The sequence below is a fragment of the Rhagoletis zephyria genome, unplaced genomic scaffold, assembly GCF_001687245.7.
Source record: "Rhagoletis zephyria isolate East Lansing unplaced genomic scaffold, Rhagoletis_zephyria_1.1 Rzeph_scaffold_02173, whole genome shotgun sequence".
NCBI lineage: Eukaryota > Metazoa > Arthropoda > Insecta > Diptera > Tephritidae > Rhagoletis > Rhagoletis zephyria.
In genome coordinates, this window is record NW_016159257.1 from 3,503 (window position 1) to 18,603 (window position 15,101).

Below are 15,101 nucleotides of genomic sequence, written 5' to 3' on the forward strand. Positions count from 1 at the left end.
CGGTTTGGGTGCAATATCCGTGTCCATAGCTGCACCCGAACTGGAGGTGCGCTGCGTGTCCCTGCGATAGACCCTAATTATGACCTCATCAAGGCTATAATATACTCGGCCTTGCCGCTTCTCCAGGAGCTCGAGTGACTCCTTGTTTAGGGACGAAACTACCTGAAGTGAAAGGCCATCAGCGTCCTCGACTCGGATGATCCTCCAATCACTCGTCGGAAGGGTTCATCATTTGAAGCATCTTAAGATGCTATTTGGTGCCGAGGTGTCGTCGGTACCCAATCCCTTGCTCTTGGTCTGACTGGAATATCCATCCAGTCTACAAGCTCCAACCAAGCCCCTGGATAGACAGGGTCTATCCTTGCAACGGCAGCCTTGTACAGCGCCGCCGATCTCGGATCCTCGCAGGCGACCACTTTTACGTGGCCCTGGTACCAACCAGCGTCTTTGCAAGCTGGAGAGGTTCCGGGGTCCTCCAGCAGAACATTAAAAATTACGTTCGCCATGGCTGCCTTCACCCACCTCCACTGGTCCTTCGCTCGTTGCCTCGGTCCAAAACCCCTATGAGGATTCGGTCCTTCGCAACCTCGGCAAAGCTAGGTCTGCCCATCCAGGAGTGCGGCAGAACTCTCTTGGGTGCAGGAAGTTTTTCCTCCACCGATCGTCGCTTTGACGGGTACCCGGTTTTCAACCGAAGCCCCGAGATTGACCTGGAAGTTGGGCAGTAGAGTTTTCGCCCTTTCCACCGCTTCCTTCACGCTCTAGGGCAACGTATCCAACGGGACACCGTCGTACTTCTTTAGCGTCCTCGCGGCCTTACGCTTTTCAGCGTACATACGCCGCTCAGACTCGGTTTCCTGGGTGGCGTGGCCCATAGTCCACTCTGGCCAGACCGTGAGGCTTCTGCTTCTGTGGTGGTAGACTTTGCAGCCGTGCCGGCATTTTATGGGCCCCAGCACCCACAGCCGCAGATGGATTTGCATTTCCAACACAATCCCTGCAGCCTTGCTGGTGCTAGGCCCCACCATAACACCCGTTGTCACGCGCCGGCGTGAAGTGTCCCCCACATCCAGCCCGGAAGAGCTCCTTCTGGAGCGAAGCGGCGCATATGGCGCTTATGCCTACACAGTCATTCCCCGATTGGGGGAAGACGAAATTTTTAATAGTTTTTTGTTGTTGTTTTTGTTTTTGTTGGGTTATTTTTTTGGTTGTGCTTCATCTTGTTCGTGCGACGCCCTGCTCGACGAGGCAAGCGCAGTGGTCTGCGTAGTATGTGGGGAAATCATACGGTACACCGCGACAGCGCCCCTTGCCGCAGTAAGGCGACCGTTACTGCCTGAGGCGGCTCGGTGTCAGGAAGGCGCCGTTAAAATACAGCCGGTCTGTTAAGCCCCCTGGCTGCAAACCATACAATGGGCACGGTGTCGCGAACACCCTGGATTAGGGGGAGGAGTTGCGTTGTTGGGATAGGAAAATAAGGAGGGATAAGGGCAGGAGTAATCGTCGGTACGGTAATCTCCACATAGGAGGCTGTGTAAGCTCGTGTCTTACGCAGGTTCTCACGCGGAGCCTCCATCTTAGGTTAGGTTAGGTTAGAATGGTGGCGGAATACTATTACGCCCAAGTAGCAGCTAAGTGCCGTTTTGATACCATATACCTCGAATGAGTATGTTAGAGCCAGCCGGCGTGGTTGATGAAGTTGAGTATGTTGCGGAGACTTACATCAGATAGCTATCGTAACGATGTGAACTCATATGCTCCTAGCATGGTATTTCTGCTCCTCATTAGAGCTGGACATTTGCAAAGCAGGTGTTCTACTGTTTCCTGCTCGTTCTCATCTCTGCAGCTTCTACAGAAGTCGTTGTAGGCGATTCCCAGCCTTCTCGCGTGGGTACCAATCGGCCAATACCCAGTAAGAGTCGCAACAATCCTAGCAACGTCAGATCTGGGTTTCCTTAGTAGGTTGTGTGTTCTCTCAGGGCTGTACGCAGGCCACAATAGTTTGGATAAACGGCAGCCTGCTACGGTGCGCCATCTTTGATCCGATTTCCGGACATTGTGGATAAATAAGTCTTTATATAAGGTTCCAATTGGGGGTGAGATCCGGTCCTCGATCGACACCAATGTGGAACCCTCTCTGGCTAACTCGTCTGCAGCCTCGTTTCCGGGAATGTTGCTATGGCCAGGGACCCAAACTAAATCTAAATCGAGTTGTCGACTTACTGTATTTAACAGTGTCCTACACTCCTTGATTAGTTTCGACCTTGTCGTAAAAGACGCTAAGGCCTTAATGGCCGCCTGGCTATCTGAGAAAATGGCTACTCGCTCGCCGTAACGCAATCCACTACGTTCTAAGAGACGGCAGCCTTCGGCTATAGCGAATACTTCTGCTTGGAAGACACTCGCGAAATCGGGCAGATGAATTGATCTTTTTACTCCCAGTGACTCAGAGTAAATACCTGCTCCAACTCCGCGTTCCATTTTGGAGCCATCGTTGTACATATGATGTGTCCAGGTAGAGATATCAAGCTCCCCGTCCCAGTCGGCTCTCGACGGAAGAATGGCCCCGAAAGGCTTGTGAAACTCTACCTCAGGTCGAATGTAATCGGTTGCCAGCCTCAACTTAGGTGGCAAACGGGAAATTATACTGCTATGCCCGATCGTTCTTTCTTTCCATATACCTAGTTCTCTAAGTCTTATAGCCGATAGTGATGCGGTGTGCCGTATGTGAAGGTCTATAGGAAATAGGTTTGTAATAACATTTAGGGCATCGGTAGGGCAAGTTCTCATTGCCCCTGTGGTCCCGATGCATGCAGCTCTCTGAACTCTGCCTAGTTTCACTTGATTATATTGGTTCTTTAAGGCTGTCCACCATACCAAAGAACCGTAGCATAAGATCGGACGTACAACCGCTGTGTACATCCAGAGTACAACTTTTGGATTGAGACCCCATGTCTTCCCAAAAAGCCGCTTACAGGAGTAGTAGGCAATGCTCGCTTTCTTTACTCTCTCTTCAATATTTATTTTCCAACTTAGCTTAGGATCCAGTATGACTCCCAGATACTTCGCTTGTTTAGATAATCGCAGCCTTTGTCCATTTAGCTTTGGTAATTCAAAGCTTGGGACCTTATTTCCTGTCGTAAAGAGCATTAATTCTGTTTTCTCTGGGTTCACTCTAAGGCTACATTGCTCGGCCCACCGGCTAAGCTTTGCTAGAGTACCCTCCATGATGTTACTCACCACAGATGGAAATAACCGGGTTATTAAAATCACTACATCGTCTGCGTAGGCCACTACCTTTACTCCTCCCTGGTTGAGCTTGAGTAGTACTGAGTTGATAGTGCTGAGCCATAAAATAGGAGAGATCACTCCCCCTTGAGGAGTGCCCCTACTAACGTTTCTTGTAAATGTATAGCTACCAAGTTCAGCTGAAATCGTTCTGCTGCGAAGCATCGCCATTAGCCACGCGCTAATAAACTCCTCGACGCCTAACTCGTAAAGGGATTTTTGGATAGCTTCTACCCTAACATTGTTAAAGGCTCCTTCTATGTCGAGAAAGGCTGCCAGAGTAAATTGCTTAAATTCGAGTGACCTCTCGACAGTTCTAACGACCTCATGGAGCGCCGTCTCCGTGGATCGTCCCCGCAAATATGCATGCTGCGCTTCGGACATGCGTTTGCCGTGGAAAAACCCCCGGATATGCGTGTCCAGAACCCTCTCGAACCTTTTGAGGACAAAGGAAGTTAAGCTAATGGGTCGAAAATCTTTGGAGTAGACGTGCCCTCGCCTTCCAGGTTTTGGGATGAAAACCACTTTTACTCGCCTCCACGATAGAGGGACGTAGTTGAGGGTTATGCATCCTTTGAAAATGGAAAAAAGCCATGGCATAATAGCATCCTCCACAGTTTGCAACATGATAGGTATGATGCCATCTGGCCCCGGGCTTTTGTAAGGCGAGAAGGACTTCAACGCCCATGATATTTTGGGATTTGTGAAAATTGAGTCTGCTATGTGCTGAGCTCCAGCATATCTTCTTGGAATCGGATTGAACGCTTCGTCAGAATTACCTGGAAAATGAGTATTGATAAGCAACCTGAGTGAGTCTTCCACAGACTCTGTTGGTACATCATCCGCACTGCGAAGGAGTGACGGACAGGAGTAGTCCTTCGTCAATAGCCTGCTCAGCCTGGCGGTGTCTTTTATACTCTCCTCCCTCTTAGTTCGTGCTGATATAGAAGCCCCTAAAGAGCCCCCATGTCACCACTTAAGCCTCATCCCCACGCCAAGGAGACCGACATCGATGAGGAGGATCTATATAAAAATAAAAAATTAAATTAAATTATTGCACCTACGTGATGTTACATATTATAGTAAAAGAAAACTAAAAGGGCGTGCCTCGGCTTAGTACCGTTTCGATACTGGTAATGGCTTTTAAGGTCCACCTCAACTTTTTTTGAAATGTCAGTTAACATACTCTGGCCATACGTATCTATTTAAATACATTTTTATTCAATCTGTGTATACGCACGCGTCTGCAAATATACTCTTCTTAAAAATGCGCTTAAAGCTCTTGTCTTTTGAACAGAATCTTAACCTCAGAACAAAAAAGTTATTTAAAAAATCGACTTAAGTGCATATGCCGAAGTGCTAAAGAGCGCAAATAAACCGCACAAACCGCGGTTCAAACCTCCTTTTTCATTTCCTCTATATATGGATCGATTCGCGGCTCGGCATTTCGCGTTGCATTTGGAACAAATTAGATGTGATATCACCATACATATAACAAGTAATTTTTAGCAAAAAAACCGACTTCAACTCTCATATAAAAAAAAAATTATGTATATATATCTCATGATCCACTGATCGGTTCTTAGCCAGATTAGTATGGGACCACCTCTGAGACTACCTTTCCGATACAAAAAGAATTATCGAAATCGGTTGACGTGGTCCAAAGTTATGCGGTAACATACATAAAAAAAATAATAAAATATTCCGACGAACTGATAACCTCCTCCTTTTTTATAAGTCGGTTAATAAAAAGTATAGACGATTTTCAATAAAACTACATTAAATTTAGATAAGATTTCCAGGCTTCATCTATTGGACTTTAAACCTCTCAATCCAAAAGCATATAAGTACTGACGCGATAAATATTGAACATATAGCATTCCCGCGCGATCCATCACCATTTGTGCCCTGTCACACGGTCAGTAATTATCACGATATTTGGATCGCGATCCATATTGATGGATTGATGGATCGCGCACGAAGCTACATGCACAATATTTATCGCGTCAGTATTACAGTAATTTACAGATAATGCATTCCACTATTATTTTAAAATTTCCAATGTTAATTAAAATTTGTTCAAGCAACGAGAACGAAAGCATAGCGAATACGTTTTCGATGTTCGCATTATTTATGAGAGTACAAGATGTACTGACGACACCTATGAAACCCGTTTTGAAAGTGCTACGCGCTCAATATTTATTTACAAAAATGCGATCCGCGATCCAGATTTCAATTTTTTTTTTTAATTTCGCGATATGGATCACGATCCATCAATACTGCACGCTACACCGTCAATAAACATCGCGATACTTGGTTAATGTATATAAATACTGACCGTGTGACAGTGCACTTTTGAAATCCATCAATATGGATCACGATCCAGATATCACAGGAAATATTGAACGTGTGACAGGCGCCCCACACTGTGATAAATTAACGAGTAGACTGCCCAGCAATAATTTTCTTCGATATGTGGTTAGTTATGTTTGCTGAGCGCTGTGTTGCCTGATCAACGGAATTGTTTCTAGTAAGTAGTAGTTTCTATAAAATTAATCCATCTTTTTTAGTCTGATTTTACACACGGCAAACTTACCAAAAGTTACCAAAATAAAAAAAGGGTGCCAAGTTACCAAGCACTCAAAAAATTACCCATTTCGGTCACAAGTGACCAAATGTGGCAACCGTGGACATGACAGCACCGTATGGTGTCACGGTGCATCGAACAAAGGTGGCGGCGTCAGTGGTACCGCTACTTTGGTTTTGCCGATTAAATCGGCCCGATTTTGACAGTTGTGGTAACTTGTAAATAAAACTTTGTTTACAAATCACACAAAGACAAAGAGAATTTTAATTATAAGTGGAAAATCAGTTTAAATGGTGTTAACTTGCAATTTGTGAGTGAATTTTGAGTTGAAGACGGCGTAAAAACTAATAAAATGAAGTTCCGTGCGTTAAATTTCGACAGCCGCCAAGATGTTAGATGCGTAGATGCAAGTGTAGCGCTGCGACGAATCGCTGCATTTTGTGTACATAGGGCACGGTAAAGCTGTTCTCGAAATGTATCTTTATTATTCTATTGACAGCATTTCGTCACAATGACTTCGCTTCTGCTCCAAGCATCTTCCTTTAGCAAGTTAACTAATCAATCCCGCTGATATGCTGCCGCAGTTTGCTGCATCAGCCTTACTGCCATACCTAAACAAAAGCGTTGGGCGGAGCGGTTTCTGACGCTTAGCGTTAGCGCCGAAGTGCCATACCTAAACAAAAGCGTCAACGCTACGTCAAACGCAGAAATAACACCAACAACAAGCATAGGTTTGTTTGTGTGTAACACGAAAATGACAGTTCCGCCCTTTTCTGCAGCCAACTTCTATACCTAACGCCCTGTCAAAATCGGATTTTCCAACCGCTCAGCGTTGACGCCGCGTTGTTTCGGTATGCTTTATACAAATTGTATGGGCATGAGAATTTTTGACAGCCAGACAACGCTGACGCTTTTGTTTAGGTATGGCAGTTAATTGCAAAGCAATGGAGTGCACTAAAACGTTTGCTGCAACAGCTTCGTTTGCAAATCAATCGAGTGCACTAACGTTCACTATTCTCTAATAGACTATGTGAAAATGCAATATTTTTGCATTTAGCAAAATTAAAACACGTTTTTCGCTGTAAAGTGAACTGTTTTGGCAGTTTCAACTCGTTCTTCTTTTCTCTCTATTCTTTGTTTACTTGTGGTACAGAATTTGTGAGACAGATAGTGATGTGCTGAATTTTTGAGTACCCAATACTTAAAAAAGATTTCGGTACACAATACTTCTTTTTCGGTACCCGAAACCGATTCTTTACACTAAAACCTTCGCCATTTTATGCATTTCAAGTTTAGAAAAAACTTTAATTACTAATTTATATGATATCGGCTAAAATACTTGAACTTATCGCAATAGAGAAATATTATTTTATCAGTTTTAATCTTAGTTGATCCAAGGTTCAAGAAAAATGCTTTTACGGATGAAGAAGCCTTTCAGGGGGGAGATTCTGTAACCAGTTAGCGACAAGTTTCGAATCGATATCGCACTTGTTGACGTAAAAATATTTCATATCATACGCCAACAAAACCGATGCCGATTCGATAATTGTCGCAGGCCTACAAAAATGATATAATCCGATTCAGCTGGAACAAAAACGCTTCAAACAAGTAAGAGTGTCTCTGCATTATGGCCTCGAACCGACATATATACATCTTTCATTTGAATCCGTATTAAAAGCTCTATTGGCTCCTACATTCGGGTTTTTATAGGCGAGTCTCCCCTGAACCGTTTTTTTCCATATTTTTGGCCTATGTGTGCTTTTTTTCGAAACCTAGATGTTTCGGTACCGAGTATCGAGAGTATTGGAACTTTTTAAATCGGTACCGAATATCGATCAATACATAAAAGTATTAACTCAGCACATCACTAGAAACAGGCAACATGTAAACACAAAACAGCTGATATGCACTTTGACGCTTTATTCGTTTTTACCCGGAGAAAAAGTCCGGGCTGTTTTGGGCAGGAAGAAGAAGACACTTACGAGCCAATACGTTCCAATTTTCGCTCTCTATTAGCCAATTTGTTGAGTACGGGAATGATTTCTGGGCTATTTTGGCACCCGCGGGATTCCGCGTTGGGCACGGGAAAGAACCTATTCTACCATTCTTGGTATGGTGTATTACACTGTATGACGATGTGGACTATGGTGACACTCAGATGCGCTGTGGCGCTGAGCTAGTGCTCTGACACCACAGGTGGCGCCGGCGTTATTGAGCTAGCGCCATACAAATTCCGCTATCTATTACCCATGGCTAGTAACGTGGCAAGTTCAGGAATAGTATCCCAAAATATTTCCTTCATTTGGGTAAAATCAATTACCTTGTTTATACTGACACATAAAGCGCTTTGACCCAGTTCGCTGTGACTCAAAACGGATGCATAAACTAAATTTCAAAACGCGTTGAAATTGAAAAGTGTATTAACTTCAATTTGTTTTCAAATCGGTTCTTTGTTTCTCACATCAGTTAGAAAACGCAAGGCATAACCAAGGTGTATTAAACAAGGTGTGATTGACAACTCAGTTAGGCTCTCTTTTAAGGTACTATTATGCCAAAAAATATAAACAATCGATTAAAAATTCATACAAATTTTTTTCAATTTGACTTTATAGGATGGTTCTTCTGCGAGCAATGTCAAATTCAATCACACTTTGTTGAATACATTTTGGGCATAACAAGGTAGAAGTGATTTCGACATTTCTCTCTTTTGAACTGCGACTAAAATGTCAACTCTTAACCCTATAGTATTCAAAATTTTAATTTTTATACCTTTCATGAGCATGAAATGGTATTATAACTTTGGTCCGATGTTTGTAAGTACCAGAATAAAAATAGATAGACCCATTAAAATGTATACTTATATGATCAGAACGTCGAGCTGAGTCGATTTAGCCATGTCCGTCTGTCCGTCTGTTCGTCTGTCCGTTTGTCTGTCTGTCCGTCTGTTTGTATGCAATCTAGTCTCTCAGTTTTCGATATATCCGGTGCAGTACTTGCACCCATTATCAACAGAATACTTACAGTGAAAATTACAAAGATCGGGTCACTATAACCTATAGCTCCCATACAACTGATTGTTCAGATATAAAATTTTTCGTTATAACATTATCAACAGAATACTTACAGTGAAAATTACAAAGATCGGGTCACTATAACCTGCAGCCCCCATACAACTGATTGTTCAGATATGAGGTCTTTTATCATAACTCCTCCATTTATGCAGCTAGGAACATGAAATTTCGCACCATTTTCACTCATTATTAACAGAATACTTACAGTGAAAATAACAAGGATCGGGTGACTATAAAGTATATGTATCTTCCATACATCTGATTGTTCAGATATGAGAGTTTACTGTAAAACTCTTTTATTTGAACAGCTAAAACCGATAAATTTCGTAAGATATTTTATAAATAATAATACAAAGTCTACTGAGAAAATCGTCAAAATCTATGCTGTATAAGCTTTATCTCCTATACCACTGATTGTTCAGATACCAGTTTTTGCGATATATCTCCTTTATGTATGAAACTAAACCCAATAAATTGTGTTACCGGTTTACATACCGATAACATAGCTGTGAAAATCGCGTAGATTGGTGCTAATATAAGGTATATCTTCCATACTTCTGATTGTTTAGATGCGATTTTTTATGTAAGTATGTAACTCCTCTATCGATTTATGCAGATGTATTCAAAAGCAGTAATCTGTCAAAGTAAAATTTGCAGATGTTCATGAAAGGTATGAAGCCTTCGGCATAGCCGAAGACAGCGCTGCTCTTACTTGTTTTAATATACATTTTCAATTGTGAGCTGTGCGACTGATTTTAAATACATAATATGTTGTGTTTGACAAGAGCCAGGACAACAAACTTGTGCGTTATTTTAAAACTCCGAAGTATCAATGCTTCATTAGGAGACTCTTCACGTGTGCGCGAAGACCATTTTAGTGCCAGTGACTTTATTTGCTGCCCATCGCAGCCGGGTATTTCTAAGCGGACGCGTTTGTTCCCAGATGCAGGAATTATTATACCAAATATGAAGAGAAAATCTTCCACTCATATATGTACATGGATAGACCAAATTTCAAATGGTGGTCTAACAAAACCTAAACCGGAATTCCTTGTTGACATAAAGAAACTGAAACTAACTTTTAATAAATTTAATGGAAAGGAAATTTCGAATTGCAAAAATTTAATAGCTGAATTATTGAAGATAAGTTGTGATATAAATTTAGAATAATCAAACCTTTTTTAAATGTCTAATATACTTTAGAATTAAGTATTTGAATAAAAAAAATAAATGCTTAAAAACATTGCGCTAGTAAAAGCAAGAAAATTGCCAAAATGCGTTTATAAATGAGGGTGTTGCACTTAGTGTGTAATTTTGAGTAAGTATGCATTTCCACATTTACATTAAAACGAAAAGGTAATACCTAAAATGAAGCTGATTCTAATGAGATTTTAAAAATTTTCATATCTACAAAAACTTCCATTTCAAAGATATTAGCCCGTAGCTATAGTCAAAATAAAGTCGACTCTAAAGTTACAAGCCGCTTTTTTTGACAGATATCCTATTGAAAGTTATGTCAAAAAGCTGCATTTAACTTTTATTTTACTATAGCTACGGGCCGTTGAGTTTTATCAAATACATATGGTAAATGCATAACAAAGGGTTATTTTCTTTGTTTACGTTTTTTGACATTACAGTCAGCTATAAGAGAGCTCGATTGAATTTTCACTTCTACCTTGTTGAATATGCCTTGTATAAACGCATAATTCATTTGACGTGAAGTGAAAATATGCTGGCTTTCTTTATACAGCCCGTTTTAAATTTGAATTATTGTTATAATAAATTACAATTATTGTTTGTTTCCATTTCGGTCAACCGCGCAATTTGTTTATTAAAAAAATGTTGTATAAAAATAGTAGATTTTGTTTACTTTTGAATACGACTTCATCGAGTGCGCTATAAATACAGAGGTATAAATGTTGTAAAGAAATACATGTTGAGTCCAATCGGATTTTGGTTAATGCGGTTCTTGTGTAGGTATAAAGAAGGTAAATGATAACATTAGAAAAAGCTCAAATATGTACACACATACATACATTTGATGTATGCTTTATACAGTCAAGAGTAAACAACAAAACATAATACCAAAACAAACCGAAAACCACAATGTACATACGCTCTACAGAAAGTTCCCAAATTAAAAAGGAGCTTTCAAAGCTCGCTGACTGATGGAAATAAATGCATTGCATAAAATTACGATTAGAATAGTCCTTAGCAACGCGTTTGAGAGAGTAAACCTTTATATTAAAGTGCAAAGTAACGCACAACAGATTCGGTTTCAAGTGCCAGTGGAAAATTTAAGCTATTAAAATAATACAAAACAAGAATTGTAGTTTACTAAACAAAATGTGAACGTAATACAAAGTTAAAATATCGATATTATTTCGAGTGAGCCATATTTATTAATCGTAAAATCCACACACTCAGTTTACTACCTTGGCACAAGGGAGTGGCCAGTCACGCCAATAACTGCCTTGTACTGCATTGAATTCCAAATCTAACAAGAGCCAAATGGATTTTTGGTGAGTTAATTCTTTGAAAAAAATTGCTTGTAATAGATTTCGACTAGAAAATTCTAAACTGAGAAAGCCATGAATCATCCGAAAGAAAATGGAACCTCTCCCATCAACGACGCAAAATTGTGAAAAAAGACATGACACACAACCACATAGTATGTATGCTTCCAGAATGTCCTTTTATGTATAGGGCCATGGACACGTACGCATGTACATTAGAGTGGTCCAAAATAATAAAGTCGGAATTTTAATGCCGCCTCCCCCTAGGATTGTTCTGAACCGAAAATAAATATACCCCTATTTTTATACCCGAGCGCACTTGTGCACAAGGGTATTATAACTTTGTTCACATAACGGTTGTTTGTAACAGGCAAAACGAATCGAGATAGATATAGACAAATGTATACATAAATGATCAGAATGAAAAGAGAAATCGATTAAGCGGTGACTGTCTGTCCGTCCGTCCGTCNCCACATAAAAGCAAAGCGTTGAAAATTATTGAAATCGGACTAAATTACGACCGCTTTTCATATAACGGTATATTTCAGAAATGCTTGAAACTGCAATATTTCGAAATTTAAGCACGCTAATTTACTTAAAATTTATACACCCCGGCTAATCGTGTAGCGGTAGTTTTCGGAAAGGTGGAAAACATATATTTAATAATTGCGCCGGGTATTTAATGTTCGGCTCCGCCCGAACTTAGACTTTCTTACTTGTTTATTTTGAAATCAAAACATATTTAGGGAATAATAAAAAAAAAATATTGATTTGCAAGAATTCTACACTATTTCTACGAAAAGTTGTTTTTGCCCCATATAAAATACATTGAAAACTTTGAGCGCTTTGAGCACTCCCTAAATTTTTTGTTATTTCAAAATTAAAAAATAGGGGTATATTTTTTGTCGGTATAGAAGAATCCTAGGGGGTGGCGGCATTAAAAATGCGACCTTATTTTTTTTACATACATTTTTGGACCACTTTAATGTACATACATACGTACAAATGTACATAAATATATGTTTTGTATAAGTTTATGTGCTTTGAGTCAACTTTGGCTTCGGTAACTTTTGTTGATGCATTGCAAACTTTTCTCGCTACTTTTATGTCTAACAAAAGGAACCACCATCGGGCACCTGCCTCATAAACAGAACTTCAAATAATATTCCATACATGCGCAAACATACATTCATACGTGCATGACTAAGTGAACGTTATATAAAGTTACTTGTTAAACATGTATGCCTTGATAAATTAGTACTCAATACCGAAAGTTTGCGTAATTTCGAATAAGCTATGTTATTTTATTTCACTGTGAATGAAAGTATAATAAAAGTATCTTCTTAGCACATAATTACTTTCGGGGTTACTAGTTTCATAACTAGATTATATTTTCACTCAGGGACCGTAACGGTTATAACTTTTATTATAAAAATCACTTTTTAATCGTTAATAACTGAGTTTTATTTTTTGCTCAAAACAAAACGATTATTTTTTGAGTTTTATTTTTTACTCAGAAAATAATCGTTATGTTTTGAGTTTTAGTTTTTGCTCGGAAGATAATGGTTATTTTTCGAGTTTTATTTTTTGCTCGGAAAATAATTGTTGCGTTTTGAGTTTTATTCTTTACTCCTAAAATAATGGTTACGTTTAAAGTTTTATTTTTTGCTAGGAAAATAATCGTTACGTTTTAATTTTTGTTTGCGGTCTCTGTTTTTACTATAAAGCACTATTTCATTTCCTTTTTATATTCTAAGGGCCAGTTTTTCAGTGTCCGGCTGTGGTTTAAATTAAGTTTAAACGCCCGATCTGGCTGGTTTAAACTAACATCAGTTAATCAAATGTCAGTCAGCTGTTCAATCTAAACTTAGTTTACTTAATCTAAGTTTAAACTGGCACTGAAAAGCTGACCCTAAGTGCCTTCTTTAGAGATTTAGAAAGGTTTTATGACCGTCACTTAATAATGTAATAGCGCTGCATTACAATTAAAAAAAATATTTACGTTTCAATCCTATGTTCAATGCCCCAAAACAATGAAATTCAGGGCGATATGCGATGGCAAAGAGACTGTTCCTGGACTTGTAATAAAAGATTTCGCGTTGTTTGCTCGAAATGTTAAGGCAAGCTTTAATATCGCAGATATGCCAGAGAAGTCCATGAGAAAAGAGGTTTGCTTAACAACAGGTGGGACTTTGCTCTAACAATAACCCCAAAAGTTTCATCCAAGAAAATTTAATACTGCGCTAAAATTCCTTTTTTCCTGCTAAGAGATAGAGCAGTTTCGATTAGAAATTACTAGGATCTATATATTTAGTAGTGTTGGGAAGTATCGAGTACTTTTGAGGATCGAGTTCTTTGGTATCGACAAATTTAGGGATCGGGTATTTTACAAAGTACTGAGTACTTTCTTTAAATATACACATGTTGGTAACATTTCAATACTTAGTGTAGAAATCTTCCAAGCTGGCAGTATCTTATTCAAATTAATATATGAATCCCAAATTACGTCAAATGAATGGCTAACTTATAACTAACTGGGTACAAGTATTGCACTTGAAAATTATTGAAACTGCAAATTAAGTAAATTCATTTTTGAATACCGTTAAATATAAATAAAACTCAGTAATTTTTAAGTCCATTCGACACTTAGGCTTGAGAGTACGTCTAAATTGCTACCTAAATCGAGAAAAATCCTAAATCACTAGAAAGTGTCGGTAACGAAGTGAATAGGAACAATTTAGATTTTCTGCGAGCATACTTTTCAACCTAAATTGAACAGCCAAATATATTTGAGCGAGCGATTAAATGAACAACGATTTTTTGATGTTTTAAATAATTTTTATCATTGCTATGGCACAAAAAAGAAAATATTCAGAAAGATGTAAGTATATTATTTTATTTGATTTTTGCATTCAGATAAGTATATATGCAATTCGATGGATATATATTATTTCGCAGGGTCAGAAGAGCAAATGGATTCTTTTATAGATGCCAGGATGGAGCATTCTCCTTTTCTGTTGCAAATTTATTATATTGTTAAATAGTCCCAAAGCTACCACAAAATTATTCATTTTATAGATATATTTATTAAAAGCAAACAAATTCAAATTCCAAAACAAACAGTTTAGGTTGTCAAACGAACCCGCACAGTTTTAGCAGCTCTTCTTCTTCTTCTTTTTTGGCGCTGTAACCGCCTAAGCGATTTTGGCCGAGTTCAGCAAAGCTCGCCAGTCATTTCTCCTCTGTGCCAACTGACGCCAATTGGAAACGCCAAATGAAGCCAAGTCCTTCTCCACCTGATCTTTCCATCGCAGTGGGGGCTTACCTCTTCCTCTGCTACCACCAGCGGGTTCCGAGTTGAATACTTTCAGAGCTGGAGCGTCGGTGTCCATTCGAACGACATGACCAAGCCAGCGAAGCCGCTGTATTTTAATTCGCTGCACTATGTCCATATCGTTGTAAAGCTCATACAGCTCATCATTCCATCGTCTGCGGTACTCGCCGTCGCCAACGCGTAAAGGCCCGTAAATCTTCCGCAAAATCTTTCTCTCAAACACTCCAAGAGCCGCCTCATCGGATGTTGTCATTGTCCATGCTTCTGCGCCATATACCAGCACGGGCATGATGAGTGACTTATAG

General features: G+C 39.6%; 1 protein-coding gene across 2 annotated transcripts in view; it reads left to right on the forward strand.

Annotated features, from left to right (window-relative positions):
- Positions 1-11,108: 11,108 nt before the first annotated feature.
- LOC108366162 (TBC1 domain family member 5 homolog A) overlaps positions 11,109-15,101 on the forward strand; it is a 65,974-nt gene continuing 61,981 nt past the window's right edge. For both annotated transcript variants that reach the window (XM_017620476.1, XM_017620477.1), the window contains exon 1: positions 11,109-11,468. The gene's annotated coding sequence lies outside the window, so the exon portion shown is untranslated. The remainder of the gene's footprint in view (positions 11,469-15,101) is intronic.